Genomic DNA, 16642 nt, shown 5'->3' on the forward strand with positions numbered 1-16642 from the left:
CTTTTCATTTATTTGTGTCTTCTTCAATTTCTTTCATCAACGTTCTGTAGTTTCCAGTGTAAAGATTTTTCACCTCCTTGGTTAAATTTATTCCCAAGCATTTTTTTCTTTTTGATGCCATTATAAATAGGGTTGTGTTCTTCATTTCTTTTTCTGATAGGTCATTATCGGTGTACAGAAATGCAACTAATTTTTATGTGTTGATTTGTATCCTGCTACTTCAGCAAATTCATTTATTAGTTCTAACAGTTATATGGAGTATTTAGATTTTTCCACGTGTAGGATCATGTCATCTGCAAATAGGGATAATTTAACTTCTTTCTTTCCAATCTGAATTCCCTTTTTTTCTTACCTCATTGCTCTTGCTGGTACTATGTACTAGAAGTAATGAGAGCAAGCATCTTTGCCTTATATTGAACCTTAAAAGGAAAGTTTTTAGTGTTTCCCATTGATTATCATACATGCCATTTATTATTTTAGCACATTTTATTCTACAACTAATTTCTTGAGTTTTTGTTATGGAAGAATGTTGAACTTTGTCTAATATTTTTCTGCATCTATTGAGATGATCATGTGGTTTTAATTTTTCATTTTGTTAATGTGATGCATCACATTGACCAATTGCTTACGTTAAACCAAGCTTGCATCCCAAGGATAAATCCCACTCAGTCATAATATACAATCTTTTTATTATAATCTTATTGAATTTTATTTTCTAGTATTTTATTGAGGATTTTTGCTTCTATGTTCTTCAGAGATATTGACATAAAGTTTTCTTGTGGTGTTTTTGTCTACCTTTGGGGTCAGAGTAAATCTGGACTCAGAAAAAGAGTTTGGAAATATTTCCTTTTTTTATTTATTGGAAGAGTTTAAGAAGGATTGATAGTCATTCTTTTTTTAATGTTTGGTAGCATTTAGCCATGAAGCCATCTGGTCCTGAGCTTTTCTTTGTTGAGAGGTTTTAAATTACTACTTCAATCTCTTTATTTTTTTATTGGTCTATTCAACCTTTCTATTTCTTCTTGATTCAATTGTGGTATGTTATATGTTTCCAGGAATTTATCAAATCCTTAGTTGGATTAGTTTTTTTTTAAAGAGGAAAGACTGAAAATCAGAAATGAAAATGGAGAAGTTACAACAGATGCCTCAGAAATAAAGAAAATCATAAGGGGACTATTATGAACAACTATAGGCAAACAAATTGGATAACCTAGAGGAAATGGAATGTATATTTTGACCATAAACTAAATGAACTAGACTTTAAAGTGACTGAGAGAAGGGTTATATTTTAAGCCTACCTCCTAGTAGAGGACTTTGTCCACATATGCTCAGTAAATACTTAATGAGATCAAAGGTATGTAAGATCTTCAAGAATGTAGACATTGAGGAAATCTTGGAAGTCTGAAGAGTAATGTATCTTTAAACATTACTTTCTTCCTTTCACTAGCTTCTTTGTTTTCTTCCTATAATAATTGGCATAGAAAAAAAAATCCCAGAAGGCAATTCAGAAGTCTCCTAAAGTGATTGCATTTGCAGGCAAAGTTATATCTAAAAATAGACCAGTTCTACTTTGTGAAACCACAGGAAGAGAACTACAATAACATGAAAATACTAAACATACTGTCTCGTACCTTCACATTCTGGGTATTTGTTCACTTGCTTTATGTGGTTGTACTCCATAAACTAGAAAGTTTTAACATAGACATATTTAACATAGACAGATTCCATTGAATCTGTGGTTAAAATAACTCCCAAATAGAGAAACTCATCAGTAATTGTAAATGAATGTTTTATTTTAACCAAAATGATGTTTACACTTAGGCTTTGCCAATATATAACCTTTATTAGGTTGCTAAGAAAAAATGTTTTGGGAATATACTTTCTGTCTATGTACACTAGGAAGCATCTTTATTCTAGTCTCACACAATTGATAGTTTGGCTGGGTGCTTTAAGCTAAGCTAAAATTTGAAAGTATTGCTTCATTATTTTCTAATTCTCAGTGTTATTTTTAAGATAATTCCAACTGCATTCTGATTTCCAGTTACTGTTTATGATCTGTCATGTGTCTGTCACTTTTTGGATCCTCTATTTTTATAGGAGTAGCTTCATGTTGTTTTGCAATGTCTTGAGAATGTCCCTTGTCAAGGATCTGTTTTCATTCATTGTATTAGGAAGGAGTGTGCCCTTTAAAGATGAGAGGTGGTAGTGAGTTTCTCAGGAAGAATGAGGAGCCCCAAGGACCCAATTGCTCTGAATAAGACCATCAGTCTCATCCTCCACCTTCTGTCAATTAGCTGATGCTTCTAGTCACTGTTTTTCAGAGTTTCTGGAAGCAAATTATCAATGCTTTTCTTGCTTTCTCTTTTCTTCTTACATACATATCTTACATTGCCTCAGTTCCACCTTAAGTTAGTTACCAATCTTCCTTTTGATTTCTTTCTTTTAGAGTTTTGTTGAAAGGTTTTATACATTTTTCATCTCTTCCCCAATATTTTATTCTTCCTTTTAGCCTAAAATTTTACTTTTGTCTTTACTGTCATTTCAATGGGGTTTGAGGGATAGGAGATAAACACAAGAAGCAAATCTATTATGTTTAAACAGATGTCCAATTTAACTCTAAGGCAAGAACCCATGAACTTAAACATTGCTAATACTGGCCTTAAAATACTTTCCATCTAGTCCTCCAAAAAAAGAGGAGGGTAAAGGGTAAAGATACAGAAACCTTTAAAAGAAGAAGTCTTTCTTCAATACCTCCTGCCTTTCTCTACCTCCTCTACTCCTGTACTTCCTTTTGAAATGGGAAACATTCCCTTGTCCCCCAGTAGGGCATGCAGTGGGGGTGTGGCTCACTTATTCAGTGCCCAGCTGCTCAAACCTCTAGGGGAACATACAGAAGTGCAGGCTGTGGGGCTCCGACCTCACGGCTGTGTCTAGGGGTAAATGTTTACAGCTCCTGAAGCCCCAGTGGGCGTGTGTTACAGGGTGCTTTTTTAGTTTTGCTCATTTCAGTTTTTCCATCTCTAGGATTGTGTTAACCAGCTCAGTTAGACCCTCTATCTTGTCATAAGGACAGAAGGCTTTCTGTATACTGGGTTCTTGCCTTGGTGTACCAGAAGAATCAGATCACACCTGGGCTTGAAGAATGAGTGCAAGGTTTTATTAAGCTGAAGTAGCACTCAGCAGATGGGGAGCCAGAAGGGAGATGGTTTTCCCCTGGAGTCGGGGCACTCAGTGGCCCGGGCGGCCTGGGCTGTCTTCTGACTGCCCTGGCCAAACTGTGCTTAGTTCTGCCAGTTGGTGGCCCATCAGTCTGCCAGCGCCTGTTGATGCATTGCTTTCAAAGTCCAGCTGCCTGTGTGTTCCTCCACCTATACACTCCTCTCAACATCCAGGTGCCTCCGTGGGTTCCTCTGCTGATGTCCTCCTCTCCAACTCCAGCTGCCTCTGTCTCTGCCTTGCTAGGGTCTCAGGTGGCTGGGGGTGTGGCAGGTCAGGGTGGTCTTGGGAAATGCAACATTTGGGTAGGAAATGCCTGTGCTCACCTAGGTCCATGGGGGTGGAGTCCTAGACAGGGACCACACCCTCGTCTACCCAGCACTTCCCTTCCCCTCTTCCGTATAACTTAAAAGGAATGATGCTCTTCCCTTCCCAGCACTTCCATATCACTGTCATATCCCTTTCTCTTCCTGGAAGCTACTTATACTAAACAGGTCTATTGTACTTCTTTTTTACTCCCTGGCATATTTTTCTCCTTCCCATAAATATCTGTAGTAATTTTACTTTATATTACTTTTTCTCAAGCAAATGATATTGTATTTATCTAATTTTATGAATATTGGAATGCATATCATTCATGTTAGAAGGATTTATACCACAGAGACAAAATGAGTAATATTTTGTATCATATTTGTAAATATCATTTATGTGAACTCTTTATTTCTCTATTCCCAAAGGAGACAAGATACCTCAGAAGAAAGGGACCAATGTGTTTCCTCACTTGACCAAGTAGTGTGCGATGAGAATAGAAATTCAAACATTTTACCAGCAAAACCTTCATTAAAAGTCTCATCCACTCCTAATCTCCTTTTCCTTTACTTCCATCATAAAAGAAACAAACATGAAAATAAATAAGTACAGCAAAAAAACTGTATTAACATTTGTACTGTCATTAATAAGGTGTGATACAGAGTGCTAAATGCATATTCACACAGATTTCTGTGGGCTCCAATTCAATAGAGCATTATCTCCACAATGGCATTTTATGCTATTACAAAGATAATTGTGCTAAAAAAATAAAAGTGCTATGCAAATATAACTGAGTCATGTAGGCTTCGTATTGTCTAACACCCACTGTATAATAATAATAGAACCTTGTATTTATAGAATTATTTTCTGTAAGGAACTGAAAGAACTTTCTAGGCATAGTTTCAATATGTATGTTTCACAAATAAAATAGACATAAAGGATAAAAGTATAAGTTCAAAAAGTGATTTTATTTACTCATCGCTTTTAAAATAAGGAAATAGTATTTAAAACAAATATTAGGTATTTTATAAATGACTTTAAACAGTATAGAATGCTACCTAAAGTGACATCCATATAAGCAATTATGTTTAAAATAACCAGTTACTAGTAAGTTAGTGATACACTTTACTGATTGTTTAACTGAATTCAACCATCTCCCTTTTCTACCCAACCTTTTCCAGTCCTTCACCTCCTTAGATATCTTGTATTTGAACCTGGCAAACAATTAATGGGCCTTCAACTTAAAATGAAAATCACACTATTTACTCCCTGCTGTGTTGCCTGGGCTATGCTGAGTATTAATAATAAGGCCGAAGAAAGCGGGAGAGTCGAAGTCTACTTTGATCATAAATTAAGCAATGGTTTAATGTGTCACACATACTAATCTCCATCACAATACCTCTCTACCATTATTCCCTCTTTCATTTTGGAAATTTTAGTGTTCAAATCAGGCCTCCCTTGTCCTCTCTGAATTTAGCATTTGTTCTGTCCCACAACCTCCAAACGATCAAAACTGCCACTCCTCTTCTTTGGCATGGCAAGGGATGCACCCATTTCCTACTGATTAAATAGATGCTGCTGCAGATAACTGACCTTGAATCATCTTGTATTAAAATGACTGATTCTGGTATTAGAATTATAGATTATGATAACTGTAAATGACTGCAAAGCTTTGGAAATCTGCTTTAAAATTCTTAGAAGATCTGTTACCCATCAGGAAAATAAGATTTAACATAGTCTTTATTGGGGCAATGATTGGTAAAAAAATAAAATAATTTCATGTTATGTCCTACTGAGTTAAATATTTCAATAATCTGGTTACACACATCTCTTCAGAGCTTTATAGAGTGAGGCACAGAGTTATAGTGATGGGTTACTGCTTTCATTAGTACTTAATTTTTAAAACTCAGAGACAGGTGTTAACTCACTATAACAGCATGGGTTATGATAGGAAGGAATATTGTATCAAACTACTGTCTGAATATAAAGTGCCTACAGGAGTGCCTATAAAAGCAGTTTCCAATATTTTCAAATCATCAAGTAAATTATTAAGGACCCTTTTAAATATTTTTCTATTTTGCATCTAAACAGTCTCATTCTCCAATCTGCTATAAGTTTATTTTTTACTAACTGAAATGTTATTATTTTTTACTTGTCCATCAAATAGCTCTTCTAAATATTACTCTTAAGATACTATCCTCTTAAAGGCGACAGCATTGTCTGTCTTGTTCACAACTATATTCCTAGCTCCTTGCTAATGGCATATATTCAATAAATATTTGTTGACTAGGCATGGTGGCTCATGCCTGTAACCCTAGCACTTTGGGAGGCCAGGGCAGGCGGATTGCTTGAGGCCAGAAGTTTGAGACCAGCCTGGCCAATATGGTGAAGCCCCGTCTTTACTAAAAATACAAAAATTAGCCAGACATGGTGTTACACGCCTGTAATCCCAGCTACTCCATAGGCTAAGGCATGAGAATTGCTCGAACCTGGGACGTGGAGGTTGTAGTGAGCTGAGATCGCACCACTGCACCCCAGCCTGGGTGACAGAGGAAGACTCTGTCTCAATAAATACATAAATAAGTAAAATAAATATTTGTTGATTGACTGAACATAGCCCTTGCCCAGGCATCTTGTATATAATTCCTACTAAGCATATGATATTTATGAATTCTAAGTATTTCATTTCTTATAGGCACAGCAGGATTGTGACACTGAAATGGTATCTTTTCAGTCCAAATTACAGAACCTTAATAAAACCTTTGCTTTACCACAGAGCTGATGTACAATTTTCCAAATTGAATATGACTTCCCAAAAGAAATAAATGATGTACTGTTGCCAAAATAAAACCAATGTGCTGCATCAAAACTACATAATAAATGTATATAAATGCCAGATGGCAAGATAATAATAGTGTTTAATGTTCCTCAGTTTTTACTTTCATTTGGTAAAATGAGTTATAATCTAATTTACTATTTCTTTGTTGTCAAAATAAGTATCAATATCGAATAGTGTTATCACAACATTATTATGCTTACCAAAGACAATTAAATACACTATAATTTATTAATTTTTTATTTCCAACAAGTTCTTGGAGACAGAAAGCACCAGACCTGGATTTTGTCTACATTTCTCACTGGATCAAAATTTGTCTATTTAAGAAGTCCAAAATGTTAAAGGTTTTCATGAAACTTTGCATCTATCTTTTACACAAATCCAAAGCTATTAATTTTCCACATTCAAAATGATTAACTATGGAAATTAGTAATAGCACTCAAATGCTTCTACTTGACCCTTAGTCTACCTTGGAAGGACATCCTCAAATTATAAACAACTCTAATTTAGGGAAGAAAAGTAAAACATAAATTTGAGCCTTTTGGAAAACAATACAATCTCTCCAACACTAATTTTAATTAGTATGTATTACATGGGTAATATCCCTTCTACTAAAATCAAGAAAGAAAATCTCTCACCCAAATTTGAAAAGTTAAACCAATCAAGATTCTAACACTAACAGCAATAGCCCTGAAGGATATTTCCTTTGTAGGAATATAAATTTGAAGGATTTGAAACCTGGAAAAGCTGGATTGTATAATTCAGAAAGCAATAAATGTAACTCACCATGATTTAAAAGTGATTTTAAAAATTGGGGAAATAATCGGAACACTTTTGAGTTATTGTGAACATTTGTCTTAACCCCCAATGGCCGCTAGATGGCACCTAGTATTTGGCAACCATAACACTTCTGTATTCTAGCGCTTAAAATAACTATAGCACCAGGTCAGTTCTGACAGAGCAAAAATTAATCCTGCCACAGACATGTAACACTTCCCTGTCAGATATCTAAATTTAAAGTGCATGTGGTTTTCTGGTCACTCAAGAAAATATACAATACCATTTTATTTTTCCCAGGTACTTGATTTGCATCATTCAAAAGTAGGGATTGGGAGTATTTTGCCCTAGATATGCTCTATTCTTTAAGCATTGGTTTAATTCTGCTGAGTCCAAGTTAAGATAACATTTAAAATAGATGTTCTAAAATTAAATGAGTCCATTGTGACCAACACTACCTTAAAGGGATTTAGAGTAATAGATCCCTGTTTTATTCATGTATTAATTATTCAATAAACATTTTTGAAAATATATATGACAAAACCTTGTGCTTTGTACAGTAGCCTCTGTATATACTACTGTTTATCTTTTTAGAACACTTCATTGTGAAATAAGAACAAAAAATGAAAATAAACTCCCTATTTAAATGTATACGTGTTGTCTAACAAGCTAAAAGAATGGAAATATTCAAATGATTATATATTTCATATCATTGATGAATTCAGATTAATAAGACAGATGAAAAATGATTTCCAAGGTAAAACAAAAACATGATTTTTAAGTGTTCAACTGAGATGTTAATCTTTTTACTCCTGGTTGTATATTTTCGTACTGAGGAACAATATAGGTGTGGTATGGCCATGAGAAGAGAAATGTCCTCCTGCTTTCAAAAACACCAATTGCTCTTGTGTCTCTGTTTTCTTTCTCCTATGATTCTTGTCCTTCCTTCTCATTCTATTTTGCCACCTTATTTCTTTTGCCATCCTCTTCTCACTCTACCCATTCTCTTCTCTCTCTATGCAGTCCCCAGGGTCTTCTCATCTCTGTTCCTGGATTTGGCAAACACCATCCACACTAGTGATATTCCTGTTTTTCCCATTCAGCTTTCTCTTCTGAGAAATATATATGTGCTTACTTGACATACCACCTATATATTTGATAGACAACTCAAAATCACTCGACTCAAAACCGAAATTTTAGTCTTCCCACTCGACCTCCTCACCCTTTTGAATGACTCTCATTTACCCACTCAAGCCACAAACTTGGAAGTCCTTAGATTTTTCCCTTTTCCTCACATTTTAGATCTATAAGTTCTGTAGTCCTTATCTTTTAAATATTTCCTACACCTAATCCCTCCTCTTTGTTACATGCAAACCCTTACTATTGCAAGTAACATTTTCCTTCCTTGATTGACCACCTACCTGCTTCTGCAAATTCATCTTCATTCTCTGTCTAGGCTCTAAATTTGCAGTTGACTGAAATACTCAGATTTCTACTCCTTTTTATCTCTTCTGTCTCTTTACACTGGCTGTTCCCTTTGCCTATCCACTGCCTTGATTTTCCTGCTTGGTAAATTTGTATTCTTCAGAGTTCAGCACATCTGTGGAGTTTTCCTTGATATCACCAGATAGAGGTGGCCATGGTACCAAATTAACACCTTGACACAATGACCATCTGAGCTTTAGCTTTGTCATAAAGAAAATGGATAAATCATGCATCTACATAGTGGCATTTTTAAGAGCAATAAATGAATAATGTCCTCAGAAAAATTCCTGGTATATAATAAACTTTCGATGTCAGACATTATTATTATTACTACCAGTAGGATACTGTTACTATTACTAATAAATTGCCCTCAGTATGCCAGGTTCTGACTAGGTGCTAGAAATATATGACAAATACATATTATTCACATGTCTGTTCTTCTTATAGACATTAAGATATTTGAGATCAGAAAATTCACTTTATTTAACTTTAAATATCAAATGCCTGACATAATTCCTGATACAGACTGGGGTCCTAAATAAATTAAGAAAGGATTGGTAGCATGTCAAATTCCTTTAACCTGATTATTTTCATCATCATGTCAGGATGTCAATCTCAGGAAAAGGTAGATTCTCTAATTTGAATATATGGAGGAAATAGGGGGAAAAAACTATATATTTCTATAAGACAGAATGCATAGCTTAGGATTAATATACAACCACTGCTTTATTATATATGTGCACTATTCAGTTGGAGGTTAGAGTATAACAGGGTCTTGCTATCATGCTATAATTTCAGGATCAATATTAAAGAAGAATCGCATCTTTGATATTTTTATTTCTTCTGACCCTGACAGTAATGAATTCACTTGAATGTAGTACAAGTTAAACTAGCCTTATGCCAAATTCTACTTTTCAGGGTATGTAGAAAAGATGATGTTATCTGTCTTCACACTATTTCCAATATCCATCTTACAAAGGTATAAAAAACGGATGCGTATTAAAAAGTCTGAATAGAAGATGTTGGTATTGATTTAAGTCAAATGCATTAAGATTTTCAAAAGGAATTAACATGTAGGTGAGTTTTATGGCCTTTCCCCAGAAATACTAGGTGTAGCTGTGTCACTGCTTATACATAGCTGGGAGTCTTCATTTTAATAATGTATTTCCCTGTTATTTTATTTATTATTTTAAAAAGTATAAATATACTTTTTTCAAATATATTGATGACACTAAACAATTAAACAATAAAAATAATGAAGTAAAATTGCAAAAATGACAAGAATTGTATACGAACAAAATATTTTAATTAATTCCATGATGTAAACTTGGCACAACACATTTTACACTGACACAGTCATTTATATTGTGTTTCCTTCTCCTCCTGTCTTCACTGGTAAGCAGAAAAAAATTTAAACCAGAATTACAACATAATTACTGATTAGTTAAAAGTTTTCCTACTCGTAATTGCTCTATGGAAAATACTAAATTAAACCATAATTTCCAAAAGATAAAATTAAAATTATGCATTTGGTTGAGCATAGAATTTGGTAAAAAAGACAAGACAGACACAACAGAACAATGAGAAAGAAAAGAAAATTCATCTATTGATGTTGTAATCATGGAACTCCTTATTTTCTTGTCTTGTCTAAGTACCTTCTCAAAGATATCAATGCTTTTCTCACCTTATGTGAATATCATAAGAAAAGCACCTACATTGGCCTCTTCCCCTCGTAAACATTCACTGAAATGACTCTAAGGCATATGAATGGGAAAAAATTTATAAATGTTCCAAGAATAAGAATAACTTTCATTCAATTTTTTCAGCAATTTTTTAATTTAGGTATGTGCCAAATTAACACCTTGGCACAATGGACATCTGGGCTTTAATTTTATCATAAACAAAGTGGGCAAATCATGCATCTACATCATTGCATTTTTGTAATGTTTTTGTTTTAATTTAGATTAATTGTTTACACAAAATTATATATACCTTTCTCTGGTTAAACATAATGAATGATGCAACAAGAGTTATTTGTTGAATAAACACTTGTTTGTTCAGTTGCTTATTGTAGTGTTTTAACCCCAATCAGAAATTTTAAAAATTTAAAAAATAATAATTTTACTTGTGGAAAAACAAGTATTTACACAAATAATTTTATATTCTCGTCTCAAAACAAAAGCTATTCACATCAGTAATGAAACTAGGGATGAGCAGTTAACAGTTCATTTAAATGGTCTAATGTAAAAAATCAAGGCTTTACCCAATTCAGAAGTTAGGTAATTGAAAACAAGACAGCCAGGTTGTATTGGTCTGTTCTCATGCTGCTATAAAAAATTGCCTGAGACTGGGTAATTTATAAAGAAAAGAGGTTTAATTGACTCACAGTTCTGCAGGGCTGGGGAGACCTTAGGAAACTTGAAATCATGGCAGAAGGGGAAGCAAACACATCTTTCTTCACCTGCAACAGGAAGGAAAAGATTGAGTTCCCAGTGAAGGGGGAAACCCCTTATAAAACTGTCAGATCTCATGAGAACTAACTCAGTAGCATGAGAACAGGATGGGGGAAACTGCCCCATGATTCAATTATCTCCACCTGGTCCCTCCCATGACATGTGGGGATTATGGGAACTACAATTCAACATAATATTTGTGTGGGTGGGGACACAGACAAATCATATCACAGGTTGACCTCATTACATTAAGAAAGAAAAAAGAAGAATTTGACTTGCTCTAGTTTACTATTTCTCACTGAAACTAAGATTATCACTCTTCAAGTAACTAAATTATTCATGAAAGTATGAGCATACTTATGAAAATTTGAAAAATGTAGAAAAAAATTTCCAAATTACTCAAAAACTACCATATATTATTGTCTTGGTTAATTTATTTCTAGAGTGTTTTTATATACTTATTGTGCCAGAGATTTTCAGTTATTTCCCACCTTTTCTTTCTTGTTAGACAAAACTCCCTTTCACAACAGAGGCTGAAAATACCAAGTGCTTGTTTTCCCAGACTCCCTTGCAGAAAGGACATGTGGCCAGTGGGAGCTGAGAGGTAGTCTGACTAAGGTAGGGCAGTTATTTCTTCTGGGAAATATTTTACTTCCTGTTAAAATAGGAACATGTGAGAAGGATTTGAGGAGAAAAATGTTCAGCCATCTTATGACCATCAGGTGACAGCTAAGAGAAATTCACACAGCACTGACCTTTGAGAGTCAACATTGAAATAGCATACCTTTATTAAGCTGTGTACTTAGTGAAGTGAGAAAAAATAAGCACTTATTGTTTACACCACTTTCAGTCAGATATTCTGTTACCTGTAGTGAAAAATATCATAAATAGCATATTTATATAGGTAGTTATGATCACAGTATGCATAAAATTTTATGTCTTGTTTTTGTCATACAATATTTTATTATTTTCTTACATTTCAATATAGTCCTTAGAATTATTGTTTCATGGCTGCATGATGTGACTTCATATGAACTTATTACAATGACAGTTTCTACAAGACTCACAAATATTATTGCAAATGAAATCATACTAAGACCAATACCTCCAGTTCTGGTGTTTTTGAACGCTCATTGCCTACATGACAATGTTACTTTCTAAAGCAGGGGTCTATGAATGGGCAAGCCCTGCTGTAATTATCTGGAATATTTAGGTTATATTTTGTGCCAGTGTTCATTTATGGAAATACAAGGCTGAAAAGTTTGAAATAGATGTTTTTCTTGTTATTTAAGTTTCTTTAAAAGATAACTGACTGCTTAAATGAAATAATAATAATAGTGTGAGGTGTATAACATATGTAAAAATAAAATGTAAAGCAACAAAAGCACACAACCAGGAGAGAAATGAATGTATATAATTATAGTTTCTATATTAAACATGAAGTGGTATAATATCACTTGAAGGTAAACTGTGATTATTTTAAACTGTTTACTGTAAATCCTAGTGCAATTATCAAAGTAAAGTAAGGAAATAAAAGCACCCAAATAAATAAAATCAAATCATAAAAAACACTTTCTTAAAGGAAGGCAGAAAAAAAGGAAAGGGGGAAAAAAAGATGGGATACTAGAAAGCAAATTGCAAGATAATAGACTTAAACCTGACCATATTGATAACCAGATACAGTGAGAATAACCTACCCACCCCAATTCAAAGGTAGATTCTGTTAAATTGGCTAAAAAAGCAAAACCCAATGATATGTTGCTGACAAGAAAAAACACTTTAAAGACACAAATAGATTAAAAATAAAAGTATGAAAAATATTATAGCATGCTAATGTTGTTTTAAGGAAAATGACTATATAAATATCAGACAAAATATATTTCAGAGCAAAGAATGATAATGAGAATTCTTTTAAACATTTCATAATGATAAAGGGACAATTCATTAAGAGTACAAAACATTCCTAAGTATTTGTGCATCTAATAACAGAGTTCCAAAAGCTATGAACAAAGAAAAGAAACAACAACTGATAGAACTGCAAGAAGACATAGACAAATCCATGACACAGGACAAAGATTTAAGTACCACATTCTCAATAAATAATTAATGGAACAAGTGGACAGAAAAATCAGTATGGATATAGAAGATTTGAAAAACATCATCAATGAATTTGACCTTTGCCTGACATTTGTAGAACATTTCTCCCAACAACAGCAGAATTCACATTCTTTTTAAGTGCACATAGAACACTTACACAGATAGACTATAATATGGAACATGAAACAAGTTTCAATAAATTTTAAATGATTCAAATCATACAAAGTATGTTCTCTGATCATAATGATCAGAGAACAATTATTAGTAGAAAGGTTTCTTTGAATTTCCAAAGATATGAAAACACCTTTGTATAAAGAAGAAATAAAAAATAAAATTAGAAAGCATTTTTAATTAAACAGTGAAAAACACAACAGGCCGAAATTTATGCTTGGCTGCTAAAGCAGTGCTTAATAGCACTAACAAGTTTCTAGGCTAAACACACAGATTAGAAAAGAAGAAAGGTCTCCAATCAATATCCTCAGCTTTTAGCTTAAAAGCTACAAAGAGAAAATAAAACCAAAGCCAAAGTAGCAAAAGAAAAGAAATAATAAAGATTAGAACAGAAATAAATGAAAAATAAAACAGAAAAACCACAGAGGAAATCAATACAAGCAAAAGCTAGCCCTCTGAGCATAGCAATAAAATTGATAAACTTTAATTCAAGTTGATCAGAAATAAAAGAGAAATCACAAATTACAAATATCGGGAATGAGAGAGATGACATTACCACAGAATCTACAGATATTTAAAAGGTAAAAATAAATGATTGTGAATAACTTTATTCCAGTGAATTAGACAACTTAGTTGAAATGAACCAATTCCTTAAAAAACACAAACTACTAAAGCTCATTCAAAAGGTAATATATAACCCGAATATTTCTTTATCTACCAAAGAAACTTAATTTTTAGTTAAAAATCTTTGCATAGAGAAAACACCAAGTTAATTTTTTTTTTTTTTTTTTTTTTTTTTTGGCATCTTGCTGTGTCACCCAGGCTGGAGTGCTGTGACACGGTCTCAGCTCACTGCAACCTTCGCCTCCCGGGTTCACACCATTCTCCTGCCTCAGCCTCCCAAGTAGCTGGGACTACAGGCACCTGCCACCACGCCCACCTAATTTTTGTATTTTTTATAGAGGCAGGGTTTCACCATGTTAGCCAGGATGGTCTCGATCTCCTGACCTCATGATCCGCCTGCCTCGGCCTCCCAAAGTGCTGGGATTATAGGCATGAGCCACCGCGCCTGGCCCTCAAATGGGTTTTATTGGTGAACTCTAACAAATATTTAAAGGAAAAAAATGTTATCACTTCCAAATAAACCTTTCTAGACCTAATATTCTAGTCTTGACAATATATAATACAACTTACTAAATGAATGATCACCTACCAGGTACTCTACTAACATTATTTTACTTAGTACTCACAAGAAACCTAATTTCACAAGTAACAAAAATCAGGTCTAAGAGATTAATTAATTTACCCACCTTCCTAAGGTGTGGGTAAGGAAGTGACAAAGCAAGGATTTTATAATTCATATATCCATAATCTTTTCATTATTCCCTAGTGAATCTCTTGTAATTCCTGAAATATATTTTTTGATACTTCTTTGCATTTTTACATACTGTTCCCTCTGCATGGAATGCATTTCTTCACTTCTTCACTTGGTAAACTTTTATTCAACCTTCAAGTCTCAGCATGCCTCTGAAACATGTATTCTCAGACACTACTGGTATCAGTGTAAACTGTAAACTATCTGGATAAAAATTTGAAAAAAATTAATCATAATTCTAAATTATATTTTTTATCAGAAGATTCACATGTATAAATTTATCCTCAGAAAAACAAATTGAACTAGCATATAAAGGGCATATAGAAAAATGATTATTATAGCACTAATATTTTATAATGCTTTCCAGCAACATGGTGAACTGAGTGAACCCAGAAATCGCTCTTCCCATACATATGTAGATGTACTAGACAAAATAAAACAAAAATACATAAATCACAGCCAAGCATTAAAAAAGAAGAAAAGGAAAGAATAAAAGAATGGAAAAATCCTTACTTCTGAAAAATGAAGAGAACAATCGAAGTTGTAGATACGTAACTGATGCCATGACAGGAGACTAGGGTATCAGACATGACACAGTTCTGAAGCTTTGGGAAATGAATTATTACTACTCATATGGGAGTAGGAAAGTACCCTTAAACCAGTTCACGAAGAGTAGTTGAGACTGAGTGTCCTGGAAATGCCTCACAGCCTTGAAGGATGCCACAATGACATAAAGGGGAGTTGAAAACAGAGTCACAAGAGCCAAAAAACGTGGGCCAGGTGTGTAGTTCATGCCTGTAAACCCAGCACTTTGAGATGTCAAGGTGGGAGAATTGCTTGAGGCCAGGAGTGCGAGACCAGCTCAGGCAACACATAGTGAGATCCCATCTGTACTTTTTTTTTTTTTAATTAGTCAGTCATGGTGACACGCCTCTATAGTCCTAGCTACTTAGGAGGCTAAGGTGGCAGGATATCTTGAGCCCAGGAATTAGAGGCTGCAGGGAGCTGTGATCATGCCACTGCACTCCAACTTGGGCGACGGAGTGAGGCCTTGCTTCAACAAGGAAAGAAAGTTGCAAAGTATCTTGCTGGGTACTAAATTTTTATAATGTGTTTTCATTTTATCTAATAATTTACTGGGTTCTACATAGGTATGATCACTTTTCAGACAAGTTATAAACACTCTTTCTCGCTACCGTTCCAAATATATTTAGAAATTTGTATTTTATTAACCCTGATCCATTATGCTTACAACCCTTCACATAGAACCCTCAGTTTCCAGCCAGTATGAGCTTGGAAGGAGATGATGGACAATGGGAATAGAAAGTGTGGTAAGGAAAGTCATGATTGTCCTGAACTTCCTTACAAGACCTGGTAGCTCATAGCACAGGCTTTTGAGACAGTAAACCTGAATTTTCCATTTATATCCATGTGATCTTGACAAACTCATTTTAATTTTCCAAGCCCAAATTTCATAATCTATAAAGTGGGGATAATGATAATAGTACCTACTTTAGAGTTGGTTTATAAGAACTAAGTAAGACAACGTATGTGTAACATCTAGCAAGGTACCAGGTTCATAGAAGAAACTCTAATAAAGTTTAGATGGGCACTGTCACTATCATCCTTACTATAATTGCCTGCTCCCCAAGGTGGTGCCTCCCTGCAGCAGGATTGTGGAGTTTGCAGAAACGTTCTCTTTGGCAGCCATTACGGGAAGTCTGAGAAATGTGTGGCCCTCTCTGTCCACTACACAGCCTTTTTGACTCCACTATTAACTGCATGCCAGTTGCTGATAACACTGGACCTCATGACTCTGCCAATTGTCATAAGTAGAGCCTGCCAATGTCACCCAAGTTACTGTCCAGCAGCTGCCAACACCACTCACATGTATTTGTGCAGTCCTCCTTCTAAATCTCCACC

Source organism: Chlorocebus sabaeus, chromosome 21 (genome assembly GCF_047675955.1).
Source record: "Chlorocebus sabaeus isolate Y175 chromosome 21, mChlSab1.0.hap1, whole genome shotgun sequence".
Lineage (NCBI taxonomy): Eukaryota > Metazoa > Chordata > Mammalia > Primates > Cercopithecidae > Chlorocebus > Chlorocebus sabaeus.